Here is a 16,003-nt window from a genome sequence, read left to right on the forward strand (position 1 = left end):
GCACATAACCAGTGATAAGACCAAGTTTACCACACTAAGACAAAATGATGGGAGATACGTCACCTTTGGCGACAATGCCAAAGGTAAAATTATTGGCATTGGAAAAATAGGTAAAGAACCTTCTCTCACTATTGATAATGTGCTATTAGTAGAAGGATTAAAATACAACCTTTTAAGCATTAGCCAATTTAGTGACAAAGGGTTTGAAATAACCTTTAAGAAAGAAAAATGCATTATCCAAAATCCTAAGAACAATGAACCTTGTTTATAGCTCATAGGATAAATAATGTTTATTGTATAAATCTTGAGAACCTAGTAAATCAGAACGTAACTTGTTTGGTAGCAATGAATGAAATAAGTTGGCTATGGCATAGGAAACTAGGACATGCTAGCATGGACTTATTATCCAAATTATCAAAGAAAAATCTTGTGAAAGGATTACCAAATACCAAATTCATAAAAGACAAGATGTGTGATGCATGCCAAAAGGGAAAGCATGTCAAAACAAGCTTCAAAAATAAAAAAATTCATATCTACTAAAAGACCCCTAGAACTATTACACCTAGACTTATTTGGTCCAACTAGAACCTTAAGCCTAGTAGGTAAACAGTATGCTTTTGTAATAGTAGATGACTATTCAAGATTTACTTGGGTATTATTCTTAGCAAACAAAGATGAAGCCTGTGACATGCTAATCACCTTATGAAAGAAATTTGAAAATGGAAAGGGCTATAATGTAACAAGCTTTAGAAGTGATCAAGGTAGGGAGTTTAAAAAAAAAAAAAAGCAGGTTATAATAAACATGGAATAAATCATAATTTTTCAGCACCTAGGACTCCACAACAAAATGGAGTTCTAGAAAGAAAAAATAGAACCCTACAAAAATGGCAAGAACAATGATAAACAAAAATAACCTACCTAAATACTTTTGAGCAGAAGATGTGAATACAGCTTGTTATATTGCAAATAGGGTATCTATAAGATCAAGTATAGACAAAACACCATATGAACTATGGAAAGGTAGAAAACCTAATATCTCCTACTTTCATGTATTCAGATGCAAATTTTTTATCCTTAACACTAAAGTTGATTTAGGAAAGTTTGATGCAAAATTTGATGAAGGTATCTTCTTAGGCTACTCTACAAATAGCAAAGCCTATAGGGTTTATAATTGAAGAACTCTTACTATTGTTAAATCAATACACATAATATTTGATGAATCAAGTAATTATGACAATAAAGTTAAGATTGATGAAAAAGAAGATATTCCACAAAAAGAAGAAGATCTTGAAACAAAAGAAGAAAACAATAATGAAACTCAAATGAAAACATCATAGAAAATCTAGAACTACCTAAAGAATGGAGATTTTCTAAAAGTCACCCAAAAGAACAAATTCTTGGTGAAACATCAAAAGGAATAACCACTAGAGCCTCATTGAAAAACATTTGCAACCACTATGCTTTTTTGTCTCAAAATGAACCCGAGAACATTGAATAAGCCTTAAAATATGATTCTTGGATTATAACTATGCAGGAGGAATTAAATCAATTTAAAAGGAGTCAAGTGTGGGAACTTATACCTAAACCCAAAGATAAATCAATCAGAGGAACTAAATGGTTGTTTGGAAATAAAAAGGATGAAAATGGGGTAGTTATAAGAAATAAAGGTAGGCTAGTAACACAAGGTTATAATCAAGAAGAAGGTATTGATTACGATGAAACCTTTGCTCCTGTAGCTAGAATGGAAGCAATTAGGATGCTCCTAACTTATGTAGCCCATAAGGATTTTAAATTATACCAAATGGATGTAAAGAGTGCATTTTTAAATGGATATATAAATGAAGAAGTGTATGTTAAACAACATCCTAGTTTTGAAAATTCAAAAAATCCAAATCATGTATTTAAGTTAACAAAAGCTTTATATGGTTTGAAACAAGCTCCTAGAGCTTGGTATGAGAGGCTAAGTAAACTCTTGCTCAAAAATGAATTTTCAAGAGGAATGGTAGATAACACTTTATTTATCAAAACCAAAAACAAAGAAATGCTAATTGTTCAAATATATGTGGATGATATTATATTCAGAGCTACAATTGAAGAACTATGTAAAGACTTTGCCACATGTATGCAAAAAGAATTTGAAATGAGTATGATGGGGGAAGTTAAATTATATTCTAGGATTACAAATTAAACAAGCTAAAAATGGGACATTTATAAATCAAACTAAATACATTAAAGATATTCTTAAAAGGTTTGATATGGAACAAAGTGAACCCATTGGAACCCCTATGAGTACATCAACAAGCCTTGATAGAGATGAAAAAGGAAAACAAGTAGACATAAAATACTATAGAGGAATAATTGGTAGTTTACTATATCTAACTGCTAGTAGACCTGATATTATGTTTAGTGTATGTATGTGTGCTAGGTTTCAATCAGCACCTAAGGAATCACATCTAACAGCCGTTAAGAGGATACTTAGGTACTTGCTAGGAACACTTGATCTAGGTCTATGGTATCCAAAAGATACTGATTTTGATATGATAAGCTATTCTGATGTTGATTATGTCGGATGCAAGATTGATAGAAAGAGTACTAGTGGCACTAGTCATTTCCTAGGACAATCCTTAGTATCTTGGTTCTCAAAGAAACAAAACTCCATAGCCTTATCAATCGTTGACGCTGAGTATGTAGCAACTGGAAGTTGTTGCGCACAAATTCTATACATGAAACAACAATTAAAGACTTCAATCTAGATTATAAAAAAATTCCAATAAAGTGTGATAACACAAGTGCTATAAATATATCCAAAAATCCAATTTCGCACTTTAGAACCAAACATATAGATATAAGGCATCATTTTTTGAGAGATCATGTCCAAAAAGAGGATATAATTCTTGAGTTTAGTAATTCAAATGACTAATGGGCAGATATATTTACAAAACCCTTAAGTGAAGAAATATTTATAGTTATTAGAAGGGAACTTGGGTTAATTCATAGCAGAGAAGTGAGTTAAAAATGAAAATATCTCTATGATCTTCGGTCATTTGAACTAAAAACTTCAGATGACTCAACACTATAGCAGACAGTGTCAAATGACTGAACTTGGAACTTCAGACGACTGAGAAGCTACTGACTCTTCACATTCTAGATCTAAAAATCTTCAGTCATCTGAAGTCATGGGATTTAAATATAACAACCATCCTTAAAACCCTAGTTCCAGCCTTCTAAAGTTCATTGTTCTACTGCCTAAACCTATCTCTCTCTATTCCTCTTCATCCTCACCCAGAAATCTCTCAATCCGAAGCTTGATTCTCTCTTCTAAGGTTCACTCCATGAAACCTAGGGTTTCTGCAATCAGGCTTCTTCATCGAATATGCCTCGTATTAAGCAAACAGCCAATCAGGGCTCTTTGTCTGGCAGGGATGAGCAAAATCTTGATAAATGACTTGTTGCACCTCGAGCCAAGCTTCCTTACCGTACTTCCATCGGCACCATAGATCTTATTCTTGGAAAGGTATTGGATATCTCATTCCTAAATACAAAATTTCCAGAAATCCTTCCTTTATTCAGAAAAATAGGATAGTTTGATTTTGTTACCCAGCAACCAAAAGGAATTTACCCTCATCTTATTAAAATATTTTATGCCAATATGACTTATGAAAATGGGATTTTCTCTTCTGAAGTAAAAGGGAAGAGAATCTTGCTAAATTTTGAAATTTTATCTCCTATCTTCAAAACTATTCCAGGCGAATTTGATTGTCCTATGTTTGCTCAATCCTAGATTTTAGAACAAGGGTTTACCCCCAAAACTTTCCTCCCATTAATCATGGAAAGCGAACCTATTTATTTTGGGCATCCTCCTTTGTACAAGAAACTTAGTTTGAAAGCTCAAATTTTACATAAAATCGTTGCCAATAACATCCTACCCAAACAAGGTTTGTTTGATCACCTTTCGTATATTGAGTGCTTCGTTCTTTGGTGTTTGCTCAAAAGGAAGAAACTAGATTTGTCCAGTTTAATTATCAAATGGATGTGGGCCAAACTATAGTCCTCCTGAGTTATTCTTCCATATGGAGGTTTCCTCACTTTTCTTTTCTCCTATCTTCATGTCTCCACTAGCTCACTAGCTCTAAATTCTTCATAAAGAGAACCCGTTATGATTTTTTTAACGTGACCTCTCTAAATAAAATGGGTTATGACAAAGGAAGCTCAAGTTGGTACTTGAAATCAAGCAGAACTTCGCATGCCCTAGTAACTACCACCTCAGCCTCAGCCCCAGTAGCTGCCACCTCAGCCTCAGCAGCAACACTTTCTTCTCCCACTCAGGATTTGAGATCCTCTCACACTGCACCTTCATGGTTTTTATCATTTCAGAAGGACTTCTCTAGATTCTCATCAAAAGTGCACACTGGGCTTAGAAGCATCAATAAAAAAATTACATCCTTTGATCAGTGCGTCACTCGAATTGAGAAGTATCAGGAAAGCTCTTCTCGAGGAGGTAATCCCATGGATATCAGCTCAGCCCCTCAAAGTGAAGATGATAGTTCTAATAATGAAGCAGGTTCTGAAGAAGAAGATGGAGAACAAGAAGAAGAGCAAGGAACTGAGGAAGAAGAAGAAGGCCAAGAAGAAGAAGAAGGAACTAAGGAAGAAGGAGAAGGCCAAGAAGAAGAAGAAGCAGGAGGTACTAAGGAAGAAGAAGAAGGGCGGGATGAAGAAGAAGATCATTAGGCGGCATCTAGTGTCAAAAACTTGTTAAACTTGATTTTTGAATGTAATCTAGTATCTAATTAGCATCTAGCTCAAAAGTTTAAATGTGACTCTTTTTGTTGTAACATCTCTTGATGAAAATTTGGTTGTCACATCTCGTTATGTAAACACTCCCATGACGGTTATAAAAATAACTTTCCTATTACATATTACTTGTTCTTTTTGAATAATGACAAAGGGTGATAAAGTTTATTAGCAAAGATAAAATGCAAAGAATATATATGGACATGTAAAAAGGTATGAAATATGAGAAATGAAATTAACAAAGAATATATGGACATGTGAATTTGCAAAGACTTATACGGACATATGAACTTGCAATGACTTATATTGACATGCTTGGATGATATGCCATGTTTCCTTGTTTATGTATTTTTTATCGGATGCTTATAGTAAGGGGGAGTATTTTTCAAATAAACCATTATCTTCGCTCCTTGTTTGTCATCATAAAAAAGGGGGAGATTGTTGGCCTAACTAGGCTTTTCAATCAGTTTTGGTGATAACAAACAAAAGACATTTTAACTTGGAATTTTTGAGTTTTGGTGTTTTAGGAAAACAAGGATCATTATGGACCATCAAGTTAGATAAACTAACAAGTGATCCAAAAAGAAGCTTAAAATAGCGCAATACTGATCAAAGCATGGAAAGCTAAAACTAGCTCAAGCAAACATCCAAGGGATTTCAAAGTAAAAAGAAAGTGGATGATCTCAAGCTTAGCATATAAGGTTTTAGGAAAACCAATGTAAGTACTTCAAAGTCTAAATATCTATTGAAATATCCTTCGAAGCTTCTTCAAGGGGTTATCTAGACTTAGAGACCTATTTTAAAAATAAAAAAAATAAAAAAAAAACCTGTAAAAAGTTTTATAAAAGGATAAAGAAAGAAAGCAAATCATATTTTGCTTAGGGATTAAAAAATTCAGAAAACCAGAACATCGAAAGACTGAAATTTCTCTTAGAAGTCTGAAGTGGCAACTTCAGATGACTAAACTCCACATTCGGTTGACTGAAGAATTGCTTCAAACGTCTGAAGAATAAGCTCAAGGGTTTGAAAATTTGTTCGAGAAAGATTGTAGCTGGAAGAAGACCTTCGATCATCTGAACTTAACTCTTCGATCGTCTCAACGCAACACTTCGGCCGTCTGACCTTGACTTCAGTCATCTGACCCTGTATCCAGTTCATTTTGTTTAAAGGATCAGGAACTTTAGATGACTAAACTCGAGTGTTCAGTCATCTGAACACTGTTAGTAGACAAAAATTTTCAAAATGTTATTTTTTAAATATTAGTTGTTTGGGCTCCAATCTTTCTATAAAACAACTTGAGAAATAAAGAAACTTGTTTGAATTCCTATAAAGACATGGTCTTCCAAATCAAAACACAACCAAGTATTTGAAAAATCTGTCATAAGCTCTCTTGCTCTCAAAGTCTCTACTTGCTCATCTTTTGCAAACTGAAAGTGCTGATGTTCTAAGATCATTGATCATCAATCCCTGAGTTATACTTGCTGATTTCTCATTTAGAGAAAATGGAGTTTGGTGAAATCTACTCTTAAGCTTCAAAAGTGTATTTCATTCTTGATATTTACTTTTTGAAGTACATAGATTTGAATTGTACTAACTTGCTCTTTATGTGAGCATTCTTTGTATAGAATCCTTTTATTGTTTCTCTTGTAGATTTTGGACGATTCCAAGTTGTTTGATCATTGACCAAGCGAGAGTAAATCGTTTGGAGAAGGCAGGGTCTAGCCTTAACAAAGGAGTTCTGTAATCAATGTTGTACCGCCCGGTAAAGGAACTGCGATAGTGGAACCCTTTGGTAATTTGCCAAGGGTGAGGATGTAGGCTGTGTTGAAGCCAAACCTCATAAGATCTTTGTGTCTCTCTCTCTCTTCCTTATTTATTGTTTTTCTGCAAAATATATCTTTGTGTATACTAAAGTGCATGTTGCAGGACTTGAAATTAAAATCAAAGGAAGACACTTGATATTTAGAAAGTAGGTTTTGATTAACCATTTTTGGAAACCCAAAAGGGAGTACGTTGGTTAATTTGCAGAAATCTTAATCAAGAGAAGCACAAACAAAGATTTCATCCAAAGTAGGTTGCAAACATCTACACGGCAGCTAATAAAAGGTTTAACAAACTTGCATTATTGTTTGAATACTTTGTTTAATTGGTTTGTGTATCTTGTGGTGTGGTTTTTTTGGTTGTGGTTATTAGTTGATTGATTTATTTTTCTCATTGTTGTATTAAAACAAGTAAGTTCTCAGAAAAGGTCAAAATATTAAAATAAACCAATTCACCCACCCCCCCCCCCTCTTGGGACAGCTATCCTAATTTTAGTATGGCAAGTAATACCTCTACCTCGATAATGCAAAAGTGTGATGCCATACTAGATGGCTTACCCATATAGTGTCATAACACTATCCTAGCAATGTCTTTCTTAGGTTTGGAAGTCGAGGCACAAAGAGTCGGTTAGCATGTGTCATCAACAATCCATCTTCTAACTAAAACTAATGTGCTTTGTGCTCTTCCACCAACTTTATGAGGTTCTAAGAAACTGTATTTTTGACAAAGTGCTTTTTAATGCACTTATGCATTGTTGTGGGAACTTTATTTACTACTATTGTGTTACTAGCTATAAGGTTAAAAGTTTGGAATTCCTTCTAATTGCATTTGCAACTTGGTTCATCCACTCTACCCTGTGCTCAAATGAGAAATCAAACTCCGCCATAAATTATTGCCAATGAACTTGCTTATGGGATAACTTAGGTTGTGCAAAAAAAAAAAATAACTGACAATTAAGTTATCTATTTTTGCAATGAACATTGAACTAAGTAGGTAATGTCACCACGTGTGAATAAGTATCTCCACTAGAATCTCCTTCTCTTAGGTTGTGTACTTTACCTCACTTAACTAAGCTTACGATATTTATTCGTAACATAATGTCCATCTTGTAACAAGACTCCACTAAGGGCATAGTCTAATGCATTTTCGTGTACCTTGAAGAGCTTCATAATGCTTAGAAAAAGCAAGTACTAGATCTTCTATCATAGTTTTCTTTAATTTTTCAAAGGTTCCCTAGCACTCATCTGTATGGTTCCACCTATGACCCTTCTTTAGCAGCTTTGTTTACTAGGTGACAATTTTCCTTGAGTACTCCTCCACAAACTTGGTATAGCAATTTGTGAGCTTAAAAAGGAGCACAACTCCTTCACTAACATTGGGATGTTTTTGTATCGTGTATAACTTTCACCTTCACCTTCTCCATATCCATCCAGATATGGCCTTATTCAACTATATAAGCAAGGAAACTAATGCCCTTCTAAGAAAAAGAGCACTTCTCTCTCTCTCTCTCTCTCTCTCTCTCTCTCTCTCTCTCTCTCTCTCTCCCCCATACACACACATACACATAAAGGTTGTTCTCTTTCAGCTTGTCAAGCATCTTTTATAAATGCTCTTTTGTTCTCTCAGAGTAGAATTGAATAGAACAGTGGTACCAAGGTACACCATGACAAATATGTTGAGGTTGTTATGAAACACTTGATTCATGAGTACATAGAATATTATTGGTGCATCCTTCAACCCAAAAGGCATCAACTAGAATTAAAAAGCCTTGTACTATGCCACTTAAGTAGTCTTCGGGTCATCACATCTATTATCCTCACCTACTAGTAGCGTGAACACAAGTCAATTTTTATGAAGTACTTCATATAACTTAGCTAAAGTGAAATGTGATACTTTTTTGCACACAGTCGCCTTATTAAGCGCGAGGTAATCCTCATAGATCCACATGATCCCATCATGTTTCCTATAAATCATTGCTAATGGCCCCAAATAGTGTATTGGAAGGACGTATATAGCTCGCTTGGGGTAAATCATCAATTTTCTTCCTTAACTTTTCTAATTCTAAATATGTTATCTAATATTGACCCCTTAGTAGGAGGCATCACTCCTGTAACAATGCAATCTCATACTCCAAACATTCTTTTTGAAGTAAGTTGTGCAACAGCTTATCCCACATCAAAACTTTGTATTCACCCAACATACCTTGGATGGTGGTATGCACTTGCTCTTGGTCGACTTGTTCATCTATCACCATTGTGGAAAAATATGATCTCTCACCTCTTCTCTATCCCTTTTTGAGTTGCATAACTAAAAGAGACTTCTCATCGTCCCCTTTCTTTACAACGACTTACACCATGTAAAGATGATCACCTATCAAACAAAAGGAACTAGAAAATGACATCGATACCGCATTAGTCTCCCTTAAGAATTCCATTCCAAGTATAACTTGAAAATCATCCTTTGGAACAACTACAAAGTTCACACGTCCTACCCACTATCTAAGTTTCACAATCACTTGCTTGGCTACTCTCATAGTAGGTTAAGCTATGGATGTGACCACTTTCATGTATCTTGAGCCCTTATCTAGATTCAAGTTGGGTATTTATGCTTTCACTAGTGAGCCAAAGTTATGGATAGCCCCAATATCCACCATAGCATGACTAATTTTTCCATTAATCTGCAAATCTACAAGCATTAACCTTTTAGCTTGGATAGTTTTTAATTAGTTCATCGCCCTCTCCAATGTGTTGAGTAATCGCACTATTCCTATCCTTTAGATTTCCTCCTCATCCTCATCTTTTCCTTGGCCCCCAATTTGCAATGGAGCATGCAAGGCATTGATCAATGACTTGTGAGAATCATTAGTAACTTTATAAGGGCCTCAACATAAGAAGAATGATAGCTTGCCCTTACCACTAGATATGTTGAATGATTAAGGCAGTGAAGCTTCCTTAGAAGTTGATGCCTTGGTGTCAGCTCCCTATTTTGGGTTTACCCTCTTTGAAAGATATTTCATTGCTTGCATCAAACACACCACTCTTTTTAAGCATGTGGATCTTTTTCCAAAGTAGTCAGTAAAGTATTCTATAACAGCCTACATAATAGGTAAGTTTGAACTCTTTATCAACTAGGTTATGCAACTTGTCTTTTTTTGATAAGTCTTGAATATCTAACAACCAAATAAATAATTGTTTCACATGCTCCTTGATGACACTAGTGTGTTTAAGATCGCACAATTTGTGCCAAGTATTCTATTCAACAATTTTGAAAAGAATTAGGTCTTGAGCTCTCTCTCTCTCTCTCTCTCTTCAAGTCAACCCAAGTATTAAACACACTGTCCATTCTAAATTTCATCGTACTTGCCACACCACCACAACTTAGTGTCACCCTTAAGTACATTGTTGCTATGGATACTTTTACCTCCTTTGATTTGGTCTTTACCACACGAAAGTATTTCTCTATGTCAAATAATAAGCTCTCCATTCTCTCAGCATCACAAGCACTCCTATATGTTTGGCATTCTAGCACCTTTGTTCTTTCATACCCTACAATTATAAAGTTGGGATTCCCAACAACATTGAGGTTCATCTTAGTAGTTAAATCCCCTATCTAGCATCTGTAAAGTTTCTACCATAGTATGAAAGTCCACTAAAAATTCCGCCTCAATACGTTGTCAATGCTTTTTGATTCCTTTAAAGTGCTAACATGTTTAACAAGTTTAGCCTGTAAAGTAATGCAACTCATTATTAACACTTCTATAAGCACGAAGGAGACTACTAGACTGAAAAAATTTACAAAACTAATAAACTTTACATTGATTGATGAATACTCACCTTCTCTTAAAGAGCTTTCTATGCTATTATTCTAGCTTTGGCACTAGCAAACATAAAACTAATTGAGGAGTCATGCTTGTTGGCCTAACAAGATTTAATCTCATTTTGATAATGACAAACTAAGGCATCTAATTGTGCTAAACAATCAACAATGTTTAAATGTAAAGTCATGAGGAACACAAGTAAATGAAGAATGGCTACTTGCGAAAAGCTTGGATGAAGATCAAGCTTGAAGACATGAGGTCTTAGATAGCATTTCATGTGTATTGTAAAATAAGTCTCATGTAAGTACTTCTTAAATTAGTGTTTGCTTAAGAATCTCTTGGGATTAATGATTGGACTTAGAGATTTGTTTTAATGACTTGGAAAATATTTTTACAAAGTCCAAATATCATTTCAAAAGGAAACAAATAAGTTTTGGAATCAAACAACAAAGAACATTGAATTTCAGGGTGTTCATGTGCCTGAGGCTTATGCTCAGTCGACAAAATGCAGGAATATGAACAAACTAGTCTTGCATCATAGAGTTCGGAAGACTGAACCTATGGTTTAGTCGACTGAATGGCTACTGTCATTGTTAAAGTCCAAGCAGTGTTTGTTTGGGCAACTGATCTAAGGGTTTAGTCGACCGAATGAGTTTAGGCGACCGAACGTAAAGTTCAGTCAACTGAAGCACACAATATGTTTTATGTACAACACGATATCTTTTTCAATTTTGAAATATATTGTTACCAAAACTTGCACAAACAATTAGAATTCAAACCTAACTATAAAAGGCTAACCCTAATTGTGTTGAGCTAAGCAAACACATTGATTTTATGTTTGAAAATCTGTTGTGCGCCTTTTCTCCTTGCTAAAAATATTTTATGATTTTATATTTCAAAGTTCAAAGCTTTCAATCAAGAAAACCAAGTCAATCTCTTGAGTTTTGTAGCAAATATTATTTTAAGAGTATCATAGTGTTTATACGCATACAAATCTACTATGTTAAAAGAGTTTCTTCTTATACAAAAATCAGTTCTTGACTTCTTTGTAAACTAACAATACTGGTTGTGAATCATTGACAAGCAATAGGGGTGTTCTTGCTTGAGAAGTTTCTCTGCCTACTGAAGGAGAGAGGTATCTCTGCCTACTAAAGGAGAAAGGTGCTTTACCTACTAAATGGAGAGATTAGTGAAATCCTCATAGCAAGTTGCTTAAGGAAAGGACGTAGGCGTGGTTTCCGAACCTTGTAAAAAGTTCCAGTGTCACTATTTCCCTTATCTCATTTACTTTTCAAGCATATTTATATTGAAGTATATGTGATGTGTATGTTGTGAATGGTTTGTTTTGATTTGTGAATGTTGCAAATGCTGTGAATGATTTGAATATCCATATCAATCAAACTTTGCTAAAGTTACTAATTTAAGTTTGATTACATCCGTTGATATCATATTGTATTGATTCATTAGTCACTTAAGCTCTAGCATAAATCTCAGTGTGGTTGAGTATATTCATTATTAATATTGATCTGATGCAAGCATTGTCCATTGTTTGTGATTAATTACAAATTGGTATATAAGGTTAAACTTTCTCATATTTAGGAATATTGATATTGGTATAGTTGTTTACTGAGAATACTCTATGGTGATTAGAATATTTAGAGCATGTGTTAAGTAAGTTTTAAAATTAATTAAGCTTCCGCATATAAAATTTTAAAATACCCAATTCACCCCCCTCTTGGGATTACACCTTAACTTTCAATGCTCCTACTTTACATTAAGGCATTGTCACACTTAAAAAATAGAACTCATACTACTATTTACATGATGGTTACCCATCTCATGTACACAAAACAAGCAATCACATGCAAACATAATTCTCCTAAAAAAGCTTGGCTCAATTGTCACATTAAGTGATGATCTGTATGAGGCTCAAAAGAACACCATGTCAGATTTAGGATGCATTGGTTGTGAAGCTAGAAGGCTAATAGTACCATAAGGTTATTAGCCCAAAAATTTTCAGATTAGGTAACTAGCTTGAAATGCTAAAGTAAAATTAATATATTGTAAGCTTATCTAGTGCTTACAACAAATATTTCTATGAATGATGAAGGTTGAGAATAGGAATATTAGAATTTTATGATGTCCTTCTTGTGTCACATTAAAGGAACATATGACAAGGCCAATCAGATTAAAGTGAGACATTAATCCACTATTTAGTTCTATAAGAAAATGTCTTCATGTTACAAGTTTAATCAAATGGGTAATAGTAAGATTGTAAGCAAAGTACCACCTTGTTACTCTATTATCAATTGTAATGCTTTACGTCAAGTCTTCTACTATTATTAGATATTTCACTTATAAGTTTATTCTAGACTAAAAAATTGAGTTGATGATGAGTGACTAATATACGTGGATGGACTCAAGGTGTAATGACTTGAACTTTTGAGTCAATTTGTGGTCACCCATATATACCAAATTCAATAGATTTTCCAACAAGTGGTGTTAGAGATTGTAGAGAAATTATACTTCTAAGTTTGTATTGCGTTCAAAAGTTGAGCACAAGAAATAGTGAATTTTATACATAAATGGTCAAAAATCTAATGACTGAAACATTTTAAGTTAGTACTTAGCTCAAGTTTGTCCAAGTCAGTTTGTAAGGATTCTCCTAGTACTAACAAGTCCAAAGAAATTTTCCAGCTAATTAATGCTTTAATACACATATTTTATGGTGAACTTGCTCAAAAAATTTATAAGTGACAACTTGGGACTAGAATATGAAGTATTATAGTTGCAAGAATCCAATTCAACACATCTAATGTTTTGTGATGACATGAATTGTTTGCAGTAATGAAATTTTTTAATTTTAATTTGTACATTTTGTTTATTTATTTTTAAATTTTTAGTAAAGATAAGGTCATTGTTCCTTGAGTTTCCCCCAAAACAAATAGAAAACCTATTCCCCACTTGGTCATCTTTTTTTTTTTCGGTAAAGGAGGGCGGCACCTCCTAACTTTATTAGAAAACCCCTCACTTATGGCGGAGGAAAACCGTGGTTACAATTTTGAGACTTTGGGACAACAAAAGCAAATTCCCAAACCCTAAAACTAAGAAACTAAACCACTAAAAGTGTAATAACACAAAACATCATGTGTGCAAAGAAGGGAAACCCAACAAGTCCAATCAAATCATTCCCCTAACTTGCTGAGAAAGATCATCTTGGCAACTATACGATCGAGAAATATTAGATTCACCCTGTTTGGCAAATAAATCTGCACTCTTATTCGCCTCCTGTAAACATGTTCCACTTTGAACTATATGCCTCTTAATGCTAGCATAAGTTCTTCCCACAAATCCCATAAGTTCCAAACCGAACACTTCCCAAAATTTATCCACTGAACCAACAAAACAGAGTCACATGCAATCACCACTTGATCAAATCTGAGATCTTTGCACAGATTAATCCCTAAAATAATCACTTTCAATTCAGCCATGTTATGTGTTCCATAACCCAATAATGAGGAAAAAACTGTTTTAAATAATCCTTTTTCACCTCTTATCAAGCCTCCACCACCACAATTCCCTGGGTTACCTCTACAGCTCCCATCCACATTTAGTTTAACCCAACCTACCCCAAGTTTACACCATTTGACTACACGAGGAAGACGAACCCCTACATTTTTTACTTGAATATCCAAAGCACGAAGGACTGCAATATTAGTGCAAGAAGCAGGTGCACATTTATTTAACTTGTCTAAAACGGATCTTAGCCAATATTTAATATCCAGCCACACAGTTCTCACCGAATCATGAATTGATTCCATCCTGGCTCTACATCGACGAGTACAGAGTCTCCAGATGATGAGACTAGGTATAAGACCTACCAAAATGCCTAACTATGAGGCTCGTCTTGCACAACTAAACCAGACATTAACTCTGCCTTTCCAAGTACTCGTAGCCATACAACTGACACGCAACGCCACTGCTGCTTTTTTCCATACCTTTTGAGCAAAAGATCCGGTGCAAAACACATGGTCTAGAGATTCAATTTTGGCATTTGAACAACAATCACATCGAGAGGCCATCTAGACACCTACTTCCTTAATAAGAGTATCAATCGGAAGACAAGCAAACCAAGACTTCCACATACAAATTGACACCCTTTTTGGCAACATAGGATGCCAGATCCATTTTGCAACTAAGAATTCCTCTTTATGCTCCCTTATAATTTCCCAAGCACTTGCCGTGGTGAATTTCCCATCTGTTGAAGGTTCCCAAATTACTGTGTCTGGACCCTCCTTGCAAGAAATAGTAGAGTTCATTACTTCCTCAACCTGATCTTCACCTAACAAATCCACTAATAAATCAACATTCCACCCATCTCTATCCCAACAATCTCGAGTTCGAAGTTTATGGTTACTGATTTCCTGAACCTTAGCACAAAGGGGGCTAGAGGCTAACCATTGATCAAACTAGAAAGAAGCCGACCCTTCTTTAATTCGGACACTGACATGCTCTAAAACTTCAGGAATCACACGAATAATCAATCTCTAAAATCTGGTTCCTTTCTCTAATTTCATTTTTCTCAAGTGGTGTTTCTTATACAAATACTTGGCTTTAAAGAATTGAGTCCACTAATTATCCATAGTTAACAATCTCCACACAAACTTCATATGCAATGATTTTTTTACCTCCTCCAAATCCCTAACACCCAAACCACCCTCACAAACAGGCGTACATATATTAGACCAAGAACACCAATTCCTTTTCCTTTTGTCATTTACTCCACTCCAAAAAAATTTCAATAACATAGAATTTATCTTTTTGAAGACAGTAGTAGGAATGTCCAATACTGCCAATTGATGAACCGTCATTTATGATAATACATGCTTAATTAAAATTAGACGGCCCCCTTGAGATAAAAGCTTAAATTTCCAACCTGCTATCTTTTTCCTCAATTTATCAACCAAGGGCTCTACAATATGAGCCGTAAGACGACCCGATACCAAAGGAACACCCAAATATGTAGCAGGAAAACCTCCTTCCGCAAAGCAAGTTGTCCTTAACAGAGATCTCTTCCGAGCAAAAGCAATTCTCTTTGACAAAAAAATACTTGACTTTTCTTTATTTATCAATTGACCAGACCAATCCTTATACTTCTTCAAAGTCTTAATAAGCATTCAAATGGAACTTCTCTTGCCATTGGAAAAAATAAGAATTTCATCCGCATAGAGAATGTGAGATACCAAAGGCATCCCACGAGGATGATAGTAAGCCCCTATCTTATTCTCCATAAAATTTTTCTTTAGAAGCCGAGAGAGACTTCCTGTAAAATAATAAATAAATAAGGAGATAAAAGATCTCCTTGGCGAAGCCCTCGAGAAGGTTTAAAGAAACCTTTTTAAGTGTCATTCATCATAATGGAGAACTAAGGAGAGAAAACACATTCCGCCACTAAACCACAAAATCTTCATAAGAAACCAAAGCTTTCTAGAACCAAGTTTAAAAAATCTCAATCGACCCTATTATATGCCTTAGCCATGTCCACTTTAATCATTACATTTCCACCATTAG

Source organism: Malania oleifera, chromosome 1 (assembly GCF_029873635.1).
Source record: "Malania oleifera isolate guangnan ecotype guangnan chromosome 1, ASM2987363v1, whole genome shotgun sequence".
Lineage (NCBI taxonomy): Eukaryota > Viridiplantae > Streptophyta > Magnoliopsida > Santalales > Ximeniaceae > Malania > Malania oleifera.